Consider the following 18,569-nt stretch of genomic DNA (forward strand, 5'->3'; position numbering starts at 1 on the left):
CTTGCAGATGTCCGTCTATCACAAATCACTTCTGCAACTTTTCTTCACCCACTCCACCCTGCCTGCACTCTCTAACACACAAGTGACACACAGGTCTGTGTGTCACTTGATTAAAGCTACTGTATGAAAATTCAGTAAGATATATCTTATATATTATATTCCATTTCTAAGGTGGAACTATGCTAGTATACTAAGGTATATTTAAATATCTAAAAAAGGAAGAGTAAACTAGAAGAGTAGAAAAGAGTAGAGTAGAGCCATTTAGGTGCCTGGTCTTGAGAACCAGGAAAGGTAGGTTGAAAAGCTTTTTTAACCCATGGGAACTCTCCCTACCCACCCAAGCGGCTCAAGAAAAAAGTATATATAATAATAAATAATAAGACATAAGAAAGATAAGACATCTTATATATAAGTTATATTTAAACATTAAGGGTAATAAACAACATATACCAAAAATATGGTACTATATAATATATCGGAGTAGGTATTAAAACCTAAATATAAATACAGGAGAAGATTGTAGTATAGATAATTTAGTATGTAGACTAGTAGTAAAATTAAATTATAGTTAGTAGGCTAAGCTATAAATCTGGAATTTTATTACAGAAACAGAAGCTATGATGTAATGTGTATTGGTATCTATCGTATGTAAGCTTTGCACATGGGAAAAAAATACTATGTCCTGTTGTGAAAGTGTAGGAACACGGACCCACAACAGGGGGCGCAAATGAACGGACAATGGAGGAATCAAATAACACTGTTTTTACTGTTGTGAAAAAGGCACAACAAATACAACCGATTACAATATGGAGATCGAGTCTAATTACAACGGTGTCGTGTGGGCAGGCTCGACGATAGGAGACGTCTGTCCAAGTCAAACCGGAACCAACCCGATTTCCTCTGCCACCGAACCCCGGGAATACTGGAGCCGCCAAGTCCCGAATTCCCAGGTGGCCACTGCCTCCGCTCGTCGGATCCGGTACTGCTGGCAGGAAACAGAAACAGTCAGGTGTGGATGCGGCTGCACCCAGCAACACGGAGGGTGGAGAGTCCACCTCCACCTCTCGTCAACAACAATGAAGAAATGTAGGAAGGTGAGTACTTATCCAAACGCTGTCTGGTAGTCAGCTGTCCTACAGATAATCACAAGAACACAATTAAAGTCACACGTATGTGTAGGCTGAGTTTGTTACCTCTTTGGTAAGGCGATATCTCGGCAAATGAGGTGGAGATGCCGTCCTGCTGATATACCTCCTTATTGATTGGGATCAGCTGTCTCCAGTGATGGGTGACAGCTGTCATCCTGGCTGCTCCCGTAAGGCGGCAGCGCCCTCCGGTGCCTGGAGCCCGCACTCCAGGCAGGGCGCCCTCTAGTGGTGGTGGGCCAGCAGTACCTCCTCTTCAGCGGCCCACACAACAATGTCCATCCAATATGAATGTGTTGTTAACCTTTTGAACATGAGTTATGCATTGTAGCAACCCGTTTTGTAATAAAATTTTCAAACTTCCCTAAAACCAGTCCTTTGTGCAGGGAAGGCAGGGTATTGGTGTAAAATGTATTGACGAAATCAAGAGGTTTTGAAACTTAATTTGTCTTAAATTGTAAGTTATAAATTACAACCCACTTTGTAATATATTTTTTTTACGCCCATTGGCATTCAATAACACTGTCATTTTGCAACTATTTCTATCGACATTCTGAAAATATCACTAAACCTTTGTGCAAATCTGTGATGGAAGCCCAGTTATTGAAGTGTTAGCATTCAAATGATTTGAAAAAACAATCAGAAGTCTAGTTTGGTGTGCTTCTACAGTTTATTCTATGAATCCTTATATATAAATGGTCAGGGGTTTTCCAATGAAGTCCATTTCTTCCACTTCTGTTTATTCATTCAGCCTATAAAATTTTAATAATACAAATCCCCCCCCCAAAAAAAACCAAAAAAAAAACCAGCATATCATCATTGAGCATTTCAGCACTTTGACTCATCAACATCAAACAGGCCTGAACAGGTCACCACTGAAACCTTCAACAGCGCTTCAGATGCTACACCTGTCAAGTCCAACCAGTTTTAGACACCTAATTAGCTGAAGACTGACATGCAAGTCAGCATGAGTTACAGCTGTGGATTGTATTCAGAAATACTCACATCCACGTGTTTCCTCATCCCGTGAGTTCCAGTGGCCTGTCATGAGTCTGAGTCATTACAAAACCCAGACTTAGAGAAGGCCCATGCCCCTCCAGCTAAGGCCTGCTTTTCCCACGTGTCAGTATTAGCACAAACACTCGGTTAAATGGGTATTATCTGACAGTGTGAGCACATGATTCATCCACACAGGTGTTGTCTAGAAATGTAACAACATATTACAGCGTGTACTTTACGAGAGAGAGTGAGTGTGAAGACAAACTATGAGTTTGTCAGCAGGTGTGTAACATCGGAAGCCATTCCTGAGAGGCCGAAGTCATCTAATTGTTTGTGTTGAAAATAAAATGAGACCAGAATTGGCTCACAGTCAACTGAAGCAAAGCATAAAAGCTGATTTTAAAAAGAATTAGCAATGACTACTACTGTGTCAGCATACTCCCTGCCAACTTGGGGGGGGGGGGGGAACGGCCTTACCTCTATGCCCAAAATAACCCTGGGTCTTTATTCTTCTTAAGTACAACCATTTTGAATGAATTTCAGTTAATTTCAGTGTAAATTGCACAATTCATACAAGAACTGTTTCAAATGTTCTGAAACCATTTCAATGTTTACTGTTTTTGAGGTAGCTAAATGCTATCTAGCGAAACTAGCTGCCTTGGCAAGCAAATAAGCCAGTAAAGAAATACTGAAGGAAATGTAATTCAGTCTTGTCTTGCAGATGTATACTGATCTATTTTTGGGCAAATATTGGAAGCGTAGGAGTTCATGGATTTTGTGAAAAAGTAAGCAAGTGTGATAGCTGTTGACAATATGGTGGCGCACGTAGACACAGCCGGCTCTGTGCTCTCACTTTAAGTGCTTTGTTTTGTTTATGTACATCCTAATCGTCCTACCAATTTTCTGTTGAGCTAACACCACCTACAGTCCAGTGGCGGTCCGAGAGTGATTTACTCCCCGGGCGAAACCCCCTGCGTGCGCCCCCCACCCCGCTCGCGCACACTAACATGGCCACCACCTCCGCCCCACCACCCATGAAAACACTAACTTCATCCTGAACACCCACAATCCCACAAATTAACTCACAACAGCTATTTTCAAGAACAAATTTCCAGTTTTAATGACTACTGCAATAACAAACACAAAGAAATTGGCACAGTCTAATGTGTCATCATCCATGAACTTATCTGCAATGATCATCTCAAAAGTTTGCAGGAGGGCATCATAATTGTTTGCCCCAGTGCTCACTATCTGTGATGTGAAATTCCATCGAGTAGGAGCATTTCTGGGCAACCTTGAGCAGCCTGCAGACTCAAGAAAAGACATCCTCTTTGTGGATTTTGAGAAAAATGTGGCAAACCCAGAGAGTGATGCAAAAAATATTCTGCACTCAGATAAGCATTTAGCCCCCTGAGACAGAACCAGATTCAGTCTGTGTGCATAGCAATGCACAAACATTGCACTGGGGGCTATTGCTTTAACTTTGGCCTGCAAACCATTGAGAGCTGAAGCCATGACAGCAGCCATGGCTTCTTCGTAAGGAAGACTATCAAATGGCTTCGCCATAATCCGGTCCACAACATTCAAATTGTCTGCCATTATGTGCAGCTTGCTACCTAGCTAGCTCGCTAGCTGGGACTGGCGCGAGGCTAGTGTGAAGTGTGTCCGCCTGTGAGTGCTTTGTGACGGTGGAGGAGCTCAGCAGCACCCGCTGCTCGGTAGGGACAGAAACTGCGATAGAAGTCAGAAAGAGTGATAGAAGTCAGTCTCCAAACACAAGCAGCTACAAAAAAAAAACACCAGAAATAGAAGCTCGATTTGTCGCTAGTCGTTTTTAACAAAGAAAATGCCGCTAAGAGGATTAGGAAAGTCTCCGGTTCAACTCAGAAAAGAATGAAAATTAAAAAATGCTCCCATGGATGTTTACACCAAAAGATCGCTGATTCGCTCATTTCGCTGTCAATCAAAAAGGGATTCAGCCTCAGACAGATCATCCAATCATCATGCAGAAGCTGAGCGTCCGGGCCGGCCGAGGCCAGCCCACTGCCCCATAGACCCCCAGAGACGCTGAGCGTCCAATGGGCGGGACAAAGCCCAGCATTTATCCAATGACTCGTCTCGTTTTGCTGCAGTCTTTGCTTCGCTACTGTTTATAGCACTGTGAAGCTGCGGGAATGAGTGAGAGGAAAGCCGCCATGGGACGGGAAGGTGGGGGCGCCGCTCTGCCGTAACGTAACGAAACCACAAACCCCCCCATCAGGACAACCCCCCCACCCCGTTTTTTTTCCGCACAGTTGTGCCCCCCCCCCTGCGATGCCGCCCCAGGCGGCTGCCTGGTCGGCCCGCCTCCAGGACCGCCCCTGCTACAGTCAACACAATCTTTTAAAAATTGGAGTTTTGTGTGACAGCAGTATTACAGTAGAGTTGTGTATTGCAGCACACCATCCATTGTTTACTACAATGCTACAATTAGCTGTTAGCTACATTAGCTGCAATTGCAAATTTCTCCAAAAGTAGTCTTATCAACTTTCTGTTTTAGAGAATTCATCCTTGTCCCCAAAAACACAAGCATACCAAATGGTAAATGTCAGCTCTCCTTGAATTCTGCATTCACGCACGCGCGGACACAGAGGTCACTTGGCTATTATAATATAGATAAAAGCACATTTACAGGAGTAAATTTGGAGACAGTGCTGCTGTTTTGCTTTTGTTGTTGATCTAAAATGTCAGGAAGATAATGGATACACACAATAAACAGCTCATCTCATGGCATATCAAATGTACTTGACCCCTAGACCAGGGGTGGCCAAGTTCGGTCCTCAAGATCTACCTTCCTGACACTCTTAGTTGTCTCCCTGCTCCAACACACCTGAATCCAATGAAAGACTCGTTAGCAGACTTTTAATGAGCCTTTCATTGGATTCAGAGACTCGTTAGCAGACTTTTAATGAGCCTTTCATTGGATTCAGGTGCCACCCCTGTCCTAGACTGTAACCAACATTTGAGTTTCACAATCTACAAACCATCTATATTCCTTTGATATGAGATCCACTAATAGCTTCAGCTGACAACACAATGAAAGTATTCACCACCTTTGGGTTTGCAGGTGTTGTTAAATAAAATATTTGGCTCTGAGACATCTGGTCATGCGATAAGAGTGCATGACATCATGGCTGTGTCCCTATTCTACATGAAATTGTTGAAGATGAGCTGATATGAGGTCACTTTATAACGTGTCTCACCCACACAGTAGCTGACAGTCCATGTTGGGATCATGACTTCATGCACAGATGTGTCCCTTTAAAACTGACATATTAAAAAAAAACATTCCTTTTGTGTGGCAAAAAGAAAGCCAAAAACAAAAGAGCAATATTACCTTTGTTGTAATTATTATGGACTATCAAAATAAATATCATTGTCCTAATTTTTTTTTTTTTTTTTTTTTTTTTGGAGTGGGGGGCTTTACTTTTTGTCACAGTGTTAAACATTATCAAAGTCCCACAATTCGACAGCTGTTTTAGGTAAGTAGCAGTGTGTGTGTGTGTGTGTGTGTGTGTGTGTGTGTGTGTGTGTGTGTGTGTGTGTGTGTGTGTGTGTGTGTGTGTGTGTGTGTGTGTGTGTGTACAACCTGGTCTCACGGCAAATCGTGCTTCAGCAGCACGAAATATACATTAATCTATTGGTTTGTGATATTGTGATGAAAAGCACCTCATTTTCGTCATGGCAGCACGAATTCATTCTCATTCATTCCATGATGGCTGCACGAAATTAAAAGTGAAATGGGGGGGTGGGTGGCTATGGTTAGCGTGGGGGGAAGGAATAAGATTAGGTTATGGTTAAGGTTAGGGTTGGGGGTGGGAGTAGGGTTAGTAATAGTGAGTTAAAAAATGCTCTGTCATACATACGAGGTCTATTAGAAAAGTATCTGACCTTATTATTTTTTTTCAAAAACCATATGGATTTGAGTGAGGAGTCGCCCACCCTCTCGTCGATTTTTTTCATTGTTTAGGAATGGCTCAGAGACTGCTGCTTTGTTTGATCAAAATTTTTTCAAAACTGTAAGGCACAACTGAGTGGACACCATTCGATAAATTCAGCTGGTTTTCAGTAAAAATTTTAACGGCTGATGAGAGATTTTGGTCTGGTAGTGTCGCCGTAAGGACGGCCCACGGTGCCTGACGGCGATCTGCGCTTCGAGGCGGCAGCATCTCGCCGTTTCAAGTTGAAAACTTCCACATTTCAGGCTCTGTTGATCCAGTAAGTCGTCAGAGAACAGAGAACTTTCAGAAGAAGTCGGCATGAGGAGTTTATTTGGACATTCCATTGTTAACGGACATTTTGTAATGAAAGAACGTGCGGGCAGAGTCGCATTTCGGGCCGCACCCGACCGCGGGGGGTCGCGACAGGAAAAACACCTCCGTTGGAAACCTTAACGGGCAAGTTGGAACATGCCCAAGCTGTTAAACAATTTCTCAGTTACTCACTTGTTGAAAGCCATCAAAAGTCACCTGAATTTTACAAATGGTTTTCAACACGGAGGTGTTTTTCCTGTCGCGGTGCACACAGATTTGCCGAGTCATCACGGAAACGACTGGGCGAATTTGCGCACACGTCTTTCATTAAAAAATGTCAAACAGTGGAATGTCCACATAAAGTCCTCATGCTGGCCTCTTCTGAATCTTCTCTGTTCTCTCACGACATCCTGGGTGAATTAAGCCTTAAATTAGGATGTTTTCAGCTCGAAACAGGCCGACGACGGCACCTGGAAGCGCTGCAGGACGTCCCGCTCCGTGGGAAGTCCTTACAGCGACATAAACACCCCATAATCTCTCATCAGCCGTTAAACTTTTCACAGAAAACCAGCTTACTTTCTCGAATAGTGTCCACTCGGATATTCCTCACAGGTCCAGAAAAAATAAAGCAACGCGCGCCGTCTCGAGCAGCGTGTAAAACAAAGGAATTCAGCCGAGAGGGTGGGACCACATCTCACTCAAGGCCTGCCCGCAGGGAAATGACGTCACTGACACGCGTGAAAAAACTCACGCATGCGCACGAGGGTTCAAGCATGATTGGTGTAATCGCATGTCATTCAAATCCATATAGTTAAAAAAAAAATAAAAGGGTCGCTTTATTATCTAAGAGACCTCGTACATACATATATATATATATACACACATACACATATAAACGCACACACTAATCGAAATCCGTTATATGTATGTAACATATTTACGGTCAGGAGGCACCGAACAATCGATGGAAAACGCCTGGCCTTGTATCAAGACCTGCCTCATTTAATGGCTGGGTCAAACTTCATCTGAAAAAATAAACGCGTCCCTTAAATAAGCGCTAGGCATTATGTGCATTAAAAAGATTACATTTGGTGGAATCACTCTTTTTTTTTTTTAAGTCTGCTGCTGAGTGATTTATGCTTCTCCAGCTCCGAAAATCCATGGCAATGCAGTGATGTTGACGTGTACATGACACTTTCAAAGTTCTCCGTCGTGTCTTTGTGCAATTTACTACAAGAATAGCGGCTTTTTCTGGATTAATTTGTCCCTCAATCAACCTCCAAACCAACCATACACAGACAGATATTCACCCTCGTCTAACTCGGGCATGAATGTCGGGCCTCTGAAAATGCATACCGCCCTCCAAAAGCATGTTATTGTATTAACAGTATACATTCTGGATTTTTGTAATAAAAGCACCTCATGCAAATAACTTTCTTGGCAGAACAGTGGCATGAAAAATGGGTTTAGTGCTGAGAGTCAATGAAATCGACAGACATCTTTGAGGACATTCGGCTACTGAACTGTGAGCCTGTTAAAATAGAGGTCCCCCTAAGTGGTAAAATCCCGTGATATCATGCAGGGTTCAAATGAGACTGTGGGAGTCCATGTTGGTGTGCAGGACAGGAGACTTGCAGAAGAAGACTCCCACTCCCATCTCTGGATGGAGCCGCACCTCAAACAGAGAAAAAACAGAATCAGGCTGCAGAAAGAAAACAAATAAAGGATAATTTGTCAGCATTAAGCAACAAGAAAAACAGAAGAAATACTAAGGTGATCACTGGCCACTCGCCCTCATAATTGCGAATCAAGAGGGTTAAAATTCCACACGTTCACTTTCTTTCTTTTTTTTTTATTAAGTCTGTGTGTGTGTGTGTGTGTGTGTGTGTGTGTGTGTGTGTGTGTGTGTGTGTGTGTGTGTGTGTGTGTGTGTGTGTGTGTGTGTGTGTGTGTGTCCGCATGCATGCATGTGATCACCGGTGCTGATTTATTCTGAAAAGCAGCTGTTTGACTTCCTCTGACATCACAAGTGAAGTCGAATAAATTCTGGATGTAGCCTAAAAGACCCAGATTTTAGATAATGTTCAGTCTGGGACCCGCTCTGTTTCCTAATAAAATGAATTTAAAAGGGTAGAAAGCAAAGTAACATATTATGTCAGTATGCCAGCCATACGAAAGGGAAAATGAGTGTGTCTTAAGTCTGGACTTGAAAGTGTCTAAAGCAGGGGTGGCCAAGTTCGGTCCTTGAGAGCCACCTTCCTGACACTCTAAGTTGTCTCCCTGCTCCAACGCACCTGAATCCAATGAGCCTTTCATTGGATTCAGGTGTATTGGAGCAGGGAGACAACTTAGAGTGTCAGGAAAGTGGCTCTCGAGGACCGAACTTGACCACCCCTGGTCTAAAGAATCTGACTGTTTTATTGACGCGGGGAGATCATTCCACAAAGCACCTGCTTTATGTATATATATATATATATATATATATATATATATATATATATATATATATATATATATATATTTGTGTGGTGTATAGTAGCTCTGCGGGAGCACCCAAATTTCATTGTACCCCCCCTCCCCCCCGTACAATATTCTGTTCTATTCTATTCAGTTGAATAAGAATTACAATCCAGGTGAGGGATACACACACACACACACACACACACACACGTTTTGAGCAAGTGAAAATAGTTTATGTACAGTTCATGTGCAGTACTGGATAACAGACTGACCAAACCAGGATTAACTGCCAGGTGTGTCGGACTGGGGGAGTAAAGGGTAAAGGGCCCAGAGCATGGGAGGGCCCACAAAAAACTGGCATTAAATACATTTTTGTGTTGCATGTTATTAATGTCCATACAATTCATGTTGTAAAAGAATATAATTAGAATGAATGTATTCTAATAAATTCTGCTCTAACAATAATATTGAAAGATCTCTGAGGGCCCTTCCCACCCCTGCACAGTTGCACAATGGTTTAGTCCAGGCACACAGGCAGCACTCTGCCCCCCCCCCCCCCCCCCCCCCCCCCCACACACACACACACATCCCAAATGGGATCTGACAGAAAGAGGAGGTGTTTAGTAGAGCTGAAACAGCTAATCGATTTAATCGATTATTAAAATAGTTGTCAACTAATTTAGTCATCGATTAGTTGTTAAATAACTTTGTTTTACCGCAAATGTATTGTTTCTTCCATATAAATCAACCTTTCTGCAGCACAGCTTTGCTTTGAACTTTGAACCAATTGAAGCAGTGATTCAATCTGCTGCTTTGTTGATTCATTGTTTTATTTCACTTTATCTTAATTGTTCCTCACTAAAACCCCAAAGAGCATACGTCTGTGAGTAATATTTACCTTTTTATGTTAATCTGACCTGTTATGGTCTTCTGAAACAGTTGATAGACATATTTTAAAACCAGGCTTGGGGAGTAACGGAGTACATGTAACGGCGTTACATAATTAGGATACAAATAAAAGGTAACTGTATTCTGCAACAGTTACAGAAAAAAAGACGTATTCAGATTACAGGTATATTTAGTAAAAATGGGGATTACTTCGCAGGATTACAGTTTTAATGCATTTTATGATATCCAGGGTTCTAGCTAGTGCAAACTTGTGTTATGGCCCATTACACTATAATTTTGGACTGTTACAATTTTCAATACAGCGTCTGTAATCAACCATTTCTGCAGCGCAACTCCAGTTTGAAGCAATGCTTCAATTCAATGACTCGTGGCTCTTTGATTCGCTGCTCTTCAGAAGCGGTAAGTCCGCTTCTTCACCCCTCTGAAAGCCATTAAAATCTCATGAGTCACTTTTGTGTGGATTAAAGTCACTAACTGGGACTCTGGTCTTGTTGCAGTCGAGAAACGAGAATCGGCCTCCGTTTTGTCACAGCTTCAAATGCTGCGCGGCTCTCTGACTCTGTCTCTCTGACAGAGTCCGCTCAGAATTAATAACTTCAAAACGAATCACCGCTTTAAATAAAATGACACCTCTTACAAACGTTGCAATACAGACAATAAACTACAATTGACTAAAACGTTTTTTCCTCCCAAAATGAGACATGTTGCACTCTTTATAAACCTGACCTGCACATCTGCAAGAGCTCAGCTCATAGGTATGGAAAGACATTCATGCCAATAATAATGTCTGAATGGAAATGCTTTTGACAAAAACTAACAGATTTTATTTCTGTTTATGTCCAGATAGGATCCACCATGTTGAGTTTATTATGTAAAGAGTTTAAGGATCCAGTAACCAATTTCATATTTATTTACCTTAAGACTCAAAATGTTGTTCAATTTCAATTTAATCAGCTTATAAAGCGCCAAATTACAACAAAAACCGTCTCAAGGCGCCTCACACAGAACAGTTCAACATAAAAAATTAAAATAAATAAATTACAAAAAAAAAAATCAAATACCTAATTTAAAAACAGAAGTAAAAGAATAAAACATAACAAAATAAAAACTACTTATAAGAAAGAGAATAAAACAGGTTTTAAGTCTTGACTTAAAAATGTCCACGGACTCCGACTGCCTCACTGAGGGCCATGTACTGGTAAACCCAGAATGAGATTGCCCACTCAACAAACTTCCCCAGCCTTCTGGACATGATGAAGGAACTTGGGCTGTCGTACCTGGCTTTTCCCCTTTGGGTACCCCTAGAATGGCCAATTTTTAGCTTAAATTCTCAAAAGCTGCCCCCCCCCCCCGGTTGCTTCACTCCCTTGTCCACTACGCTAAAATTTTATCCTAGCTAGAACCCTGTTATCTGTATATAATATATTTATTTTCTTTGAAACGAAAAAGTCCCTTCATGGACAGCGACATGACGTCTCCTAACTGGGCAAAATATTGATGAAGTACCCAGATGTTAATGCATTTTCAATGGAGATCCGCAACTGGACACACTCAGAAAAATGCTCGCAAAATACGTGTTAAAAATGCCATTTTGACCTGGATATTGAGCCAGTAAAATTAAATTGCATCAGGAAAGTATTAAACTTACGCTGACACACACATTCCCAAATATTAATGTTGAAAGTTACACGGATCTGCGCTGTTCAAGCTGCTGAGCTGAGGCGTCCTGCTGCTGCTGTTCAACGCAGCTCCTAAAACCATTACAGTACATTTATATACATATTATATTTTTACACAATTATCCTTTATTGACCGAGTTTCATTCATGTCAGTGGTGTGTGTACACATCTCTATGTGTGGGTGTGACTGTGAGCGGCACAGCGCGGGTCATTACATATAATCTCATTTTTTAAGGTGCAAATTTTAAAAAAAATCCCGTCTCGAACAATTTTAATCACTAACTACAAGTATTTTAACTAGACATTGGTCTAGCAGTGGAAAATATCAACTAGACATAAGTGAAGAGTTAATGGTCCGTGTCATCGGGCGACACAGGTACGGCAGGAAACATACAGCTGTTTATCATCCAAATATCATGGACAAAGTGACAAGAAGAACCAAAACCACTTACTTATGGAAGGAAATATTTTCTCCCTTGTTCCTCCATTTGTGGTTTTGCCAACATGCGCAGCTTTCTGGCATATTCCACCTGTTTCTTGAACTTCTATGCACACAAATCACTAACTTGCCCGGAATTAAAATGGCGACCACGCCTCCTTACTGACAGGATTTACTTAATGGTTTTCATTATGCTTTTGTTCTTATTTTGAAAGTTCAATAAGTGGACTGATATGTTAAACATGGTGCGAATGCCATGTGAAAGAGTAGACTTTTTTTGTTTTGTATATTGTTCTGCAAGCCACTTTTAATTACAAATTCACCCGCACACGCCTGAGTTTTCATTATCCTTCATTTGTTTGGCATTTTTTTGTTGAAAATTTAGCAGGTGAACACTGGGTGTGTTGAAAACAATATTGTGGTGCTCTTAATTCATAATGTGAAGTAAAACAGAGCATGCGGTTTTAAAGCAAACAGTTATATTTTTGCTTAATAAACTGTACTATGTAGTCAAGACTATTTCTATTTAGTTTCTTTTGTCTGTATTAGCATATTTGATATTGGAGTAATCCAGAAGTAATTGAAAGTAATCAAATTACATTACTTTAATATTATGGTACTTGGATTACGTTACTGATTACATTTTTCAACATGTAACTAGTAACTGTATCGGAATACGTTTTTAAAGTAACCCTCCCAACCCTGGTTAAAACTTAAAAACGGGGCCAATGCTAAAGCGTTAGCATGTCTATGGTGTTTTCAATGTTAAAGTTAGCATTAAGCTGTTGCAGCTGTCAGCACATTTGTGTGCATTTGTTTTCTGTATAATAATTCATGGCTCAGCGTTTGTTGTCATAAAAGAGTCAAATGTATTACAAACTGTAATATTTTTTTTTTATTTATTTATATATTAGTAGTAATAGCAACAACAATAACAGTAATAATAACCAGTAATGCTACAATACAATTTTAGAGAAAGAAACAAAAGAACCTGATTAAACACAGCAGAAAAGATAAATCCAACTAACAATGAACATCCATCCATCCATCCATTTTCTTCCACTTATCCTAGGTCGGGTCGCGGGGGCAACAGCTCAAGCAAAGCCGCCCAGATCTCCCGATCCACACACACCTTCCCCAGCTCCTCCGGGGGAACCCTGGGCGTTCCCAAGCCAGCTGAGAGACATAGTCCCTCCAGTGTGATCTGGGTCTTCCCTGGGGCCTCCTCCCCATGGGATGTGCCCGGAACACCTCTCCAGCGAGGCGTCCAGGGGGCATCCAGAAAAGATGCCCGAGCCACCTCAGCTGGCTCCTTTCAACATGGAGGAGCAGTGGCTCGACTCTGAGCTCCTCCCGAGTGACAGAGCTCCTCACCCTATCTCTAAGGGAGCGTCCAGTCACCCTGCAGAGGAAACTCATCCCGGCCACTTGTACTCGCGATCTTGTTCTTTCGTTCATGAGCCAAATCTCATGACCATAGGTGAGGGTCGGAACATAGATCGATCGGTAAATCGAGAGCCTTGCCCCCCTGCTCAGCTCTCTCTTCACCACGACGGTCCGATACAGCGACCGTATCACTGCAGACGCTGCACCAATCCTTCTATTTCACTCACAGTGTCTGGCTGTTGGGAACAATGAACATAAATAAATAAATATAGAAATAAATAACTGTTTCCTGTGAACACCTCGTGACTCCTAAACCTGCACTTCACCCCTGTTTTATTTAAGTTTAATAACAATTTGTTTCAATGTGTTTTTACACATGAAAAAATAAAATGCAGTTAACTGCACATTTGTGTCTTTTTTCATGAAAACATGTTTTTAAGATCACATACTACACTTTAGTCAGGCCTTTAAAACTGTTTTGTGGACTCTTGCTGTAATATGTTGTCAGTGGTTGAGATAGTTGCTGTAGGCATCTAAAAATGCTCATAATCGGGTGAAACCTGATAGAAATCTCGTTGTGGTGTGTCAGTTATGTATGTATGTGCAAAATAAAACAAAACACTACTCCAGGTATGTTTTTGACGAGAATATAACATAACTTTGTTATAAGCTCAAACGTGGATGTTACATGATAAAGGCCTTTTAATAATAACTCAAAGAAATAATGGCAAAACTCACATGTACGCGTAAGTAAAGAAAAAAAACAAAACGATTAATCGAAAAAATAATAAACCGATGAATTGACTAAAATAATCATTAGTTGCAGCTCTAGTGTTTAGGCTTAAATAAAATATGTCTTTCCTAAAAAATCAAAGTCCGGATTTCAAAAAAGAAGAGTTAAAAAAGGACAGGGAAAGAAAACTAAATGAGGGAAAGCAGCTGCTAACCAAATTCTTTGAAAAGAGAGGTGAGCTTGAAACCTAGCTATATTGAGTTGGGGGGTCTGGGGGACCAAATTGCACCATTTTCTAGAAAAATGGTGCAATTTGGTGCATTCCTGTGCATTTTAACACACGGAATACACCAAATTGCACCATTTTTCATTTGACTCCCAGGTGTGATCTAAGGTATACATGATTTAGACCTGGTTTGACTACGCATTAGAAATTTGGTGTCTGCGTTAATTAAAAAGAACGGGGGGGGGGGGGGGAGTGTCTTCAATATGGCTAGTACCTAGGACCCAGAATTTGGTGTTATGCCCCTGTTAACTGCAGACAGAAACAAAAATATGGTGTGAAAACCAGTAGCAAAACTCTAAGAGAGTGGAAAAACAGGAATTATGTACTATGGTGGGATTACTGAGTAACACCCTGTGTTCACAGAGAAACATGTATCAGACTTGGTAATCAGAGACGGCTGGACACAAATGCTGGACTCGAACAAGTAGCTCTGGGTATAAAAATAGTTTACTAAAACAGCAAACAGGGTCTGGTACACAAGAAGGCAGTCCAACAAGAGCAAAAGTACAAAAAGCATCAGGCTTAGGTGTGGTCGTGTACACAAGCAGATGGTCATAAACACGAGAGGCAAGCAGGTCGAGGAAATACAGAAATAGAGCTGGAGAGAAGGCACAAAGCGCATCAATTTGGCAAGGGAACAGAGCAAACTGTGAACCTTAAATACACCCAGGTGATGAGCTGCAAATTGGGAACAAGGGTGCGTGGAAAGCACCAGAATGAGGGTGTGGCCAGAGAGTGTGAAACGCCCACCACCAAGAACCAAGAGACAGACAAGAGAGAAAGGGACAGACAGACCCAAGCAGGAAAAATCCCAGCAAGAGAATAAACATACAGGAAAACAACTGAACAGAGAAAAATAACAAAGCAAACCATACAATAAAATAAACCAACATGACAAAAACTCACATCCTGACAACATGATGGAGTGACCAATAAGGTGAGCGCCACCAGGTAAATCCAAAACCACACAAAAACAGATGACAGACAGCAAACAGGTAGACGCAGAATCCTGAAGTCAATTTTTCAGCAATGGTTTCCCTGGTCACCATGGCAACTATTTATATTTTATGCTATAAATTTCACAAATTATGGTTTGTACTGAAAAATCTTGCAGCTTTGGAATTATATCCAGCAACCACACTTTGATACAGTCAGGTCCATAAGTAACTGGACAGTGAGACGCTTGATATATTTTTGCCTCTGAACAATACAACAGTGGCGCTGAAATGAAACAGTCAAGATGTGATTGTAGTGTAGACTTTCAGCTTTAATTCAAAATGTTTAACAAAAATATCACTTTAGCCATTTAGGAATTACAGCCATTTTTATACATGGTACTTCCATTTTCAGAGCTCAAAAGTATTATTTTTTAATACAAATCATCACGGTTACAGTCAAATTTCTTGAGTCAGGGGATGGACACATGAACATTTCCAAGTCACTGAATATGTCTGACTTCATTTCCAAAATACAAACAGCATGGCACGATGGGAAATCTATCTGGAGTAGGCAGTTCTCATTTCGACAACAATGTGGTGGTGTACAGAGGTTAACTTGCAAACCCAAAGTTGGTACAGTATGGAAAAAGCACATTTAAAAAAAAACACACAGTCATTCTTACATTTACTTTGGCTTCTATTTCAATGCATGCAGCAGGAATCCAAAATATTTTATGTTTTGTCAGTTTCATTTAATTTGGGGGGAGGGGGGGATTTAGGGCTGGTAGTGAGATTAAAAAAAAATTAAACAATGACATTATTTCAAACAGGTAGTAAGTCCCTTCGGCTGCTCCCTTGTTTGCACTCGGGGTTGCCACAGCAAATCCAAGGTGGATCTGCATGTTGAATTGGCACAGGTTTTACGCCGGATGCCCTTCCTGACGCAACTCCACATTACATGGAGAAATGTGGTAGGGGTGGGATTTGAACCCGGCACCTTCTGCACTGAAACCAAGCGCATTAACCACTTGGCCACCACCCCTGCCTACATTATTTCAAACAGGTGATGTCAATAAATTATTGTAATCGTGATTTTGTACAAAATCAGTATCCATGAGAGGCTGAGTCTTGGAGGAGCAAAGATGGGCGGAGGTTCTCCAGTTTGCCAACAAATGCATGAGAAAATTATTGAAATATTTAAAAACAAAGTTCCTCAAAGAAAGCTGGGAAGGGATTTGCACATTTCTCCCTCTACAGTGCTTAATATGTTTAAATGATTCAAGGAATCTGGAAGAATTGCAGTTCTTACAAGGGAAGGGCCCCAGATTAACCGGTGATCTCCGATCCCTCAGATGGTACTGCTTCAAGAACTGTCGTTCAGCAATAGCTGATATAACAACATGGGTGCGGGAGTACTTTGTAAAACTACACTGCAGTATGGAGTTACATTCACAAATGCCACTTTAAATTTTACTGTGCAAAAAGTAAGCCTCTTATTAACCTTGCACAGAAGTGGCGTTGACTTATTGGGCTCAGGAGAATCTAGATTGGTCCATCGCACAGTGGAAATGTGTATTGTCTTCAGTTGAATCAGTATTCCAGAACTTTTTGTGTAAGAAATAAACATAGTGTGCTCCTGACCAAAGACAGAAAGTACCAGAGGTGGGAGTTAGTCACCATCAAGTCACTCTCAAGTCATGAATCAGTAAGTCCCAAGTCAAGTCTCAAGTCATAATGACCACCAATTGTTTGCAAATTGATTTGAGACTTGACTTGGGACTTGCAGATTGATGACTTAAGAATGACTTGACAGTGACTTACTCCCAGCTCTTGAAAGGACCATCCAGACAGTTATCAGCAACAAGTCCAAACGCCAGTATCGGACCTATTATGGGGTTGTGTCAGTGCCCCTGGCAAAGGTACTTACGCTTGTGATGGCAAGAATGCCATCACAATGCAGAAAAGTACATTGAGATGTTGGAGCAACATATGCTGACAAGACTACATATATGTTGAAATTATTCAACAAGACAATGCAAAACCACCTTCTGCACACATTCTAAAAAAACAAACAAACACATATTCCAAAAAAAAAGAGGGCACTGGACTGGCCTGCCTGCAGTCCTGTCCTAACCTCAACAAATGCAACAATGATGACTCTGTAGTTTTTCACACCTTAAGACATATTTGGAGGAAGAATGGGACAAAGTAACACCTAAAATAAGAGGGCACAACTTTACCTGAGCACGCCCTCTGGTGGCCATTTATGGCTGCTGAGAACATCGCAAAACGCAATACAAATACATGGTCACTTTTCAAAAGGATCAGACTCATCAACAAGTCAATTTAATGTACAATGGTTCATTTCAGGTCAGCTTAGTGTATAAATCTCATCGCGCCAGTCAATGATGCCAAACCAGCTGATTTCAATAGACAATCAATACAGCCCAAGCGTGTTTTCAGCAGGCGGCCAGTCGAGGAAGTATAAATTCTTACCTTCGGATTTGCCACTTCGCCAGAAGTGATGTGTACCTGCGCCCTTCTATGCTCCATTGTTTGGTAACCTTAATGCCAATGCCTTTTAAGTGTTCAGGGAAGGAATGGCAACATTACAAAGTAATAAGTGCTTTAGTGTCCAAACTTTCTTTGTTTGTGTTGCTGCAGGTTTTCATGGATATATATATATATATATATATATATATATATATATATATATATATATATATATATATATATATATATATATATATATATATATATATACACACACACACACACACACACACACACACACACAAAACCCCAGTTTCAATGAAGTTGGGACTTTGTGTAAAATGTAAATAAAATCAGAATACAATGATTTGCAAATGCTCTTCAACCTATATTAAATTGAATACACCACAAAGACAAGATATTTGTGAGCAAATATTCAATATATAGAGCTCATAAAATGAGCAAATATTTGCACAATAAAGTCGATCAGTTTGAACATTCAATTTATTTCAATTTATTTTCATTTATATAGTGCCAAATCACAACAGAGTTGCCTCAAAGCACTCCACACAGGTAAGGTCTAACCTTACCAACCCCCAGAGCAACAGTGGTAAGGAAAAACTCCCTCTGATTAAATATCTTGTCTTTGTGGTGTATTCAATTGAATATAGGTTGAAGAGGATTTTCACATCATTGCATTCTGTTTTTATTTACATTTCACACAACGTTCCCAACTTGCTGATCCTGAACTGCTTCGTGCCGACGCACGAAATCCTCCGCACGTCTTTCACTACAAAATCTCCTGTGACA

The sequence above is a fragment of the Thalassophryne amazonica genome, chromosome 3 (genome assembly GCF_902500255.1).
Source record: "Thalassophryne amazonica chromosome 3, fThaAma1.1, whole genome shotgun sequence".
In the NCBI taxonomy this organism is placed as follows: domain Eukaryota; kingdom Metazoa; phylum Chordata; class Actinopteri; order Batrachoidiformes; family Batrachoididae; genus Thalassophryne; species Thalassophryne amazonica.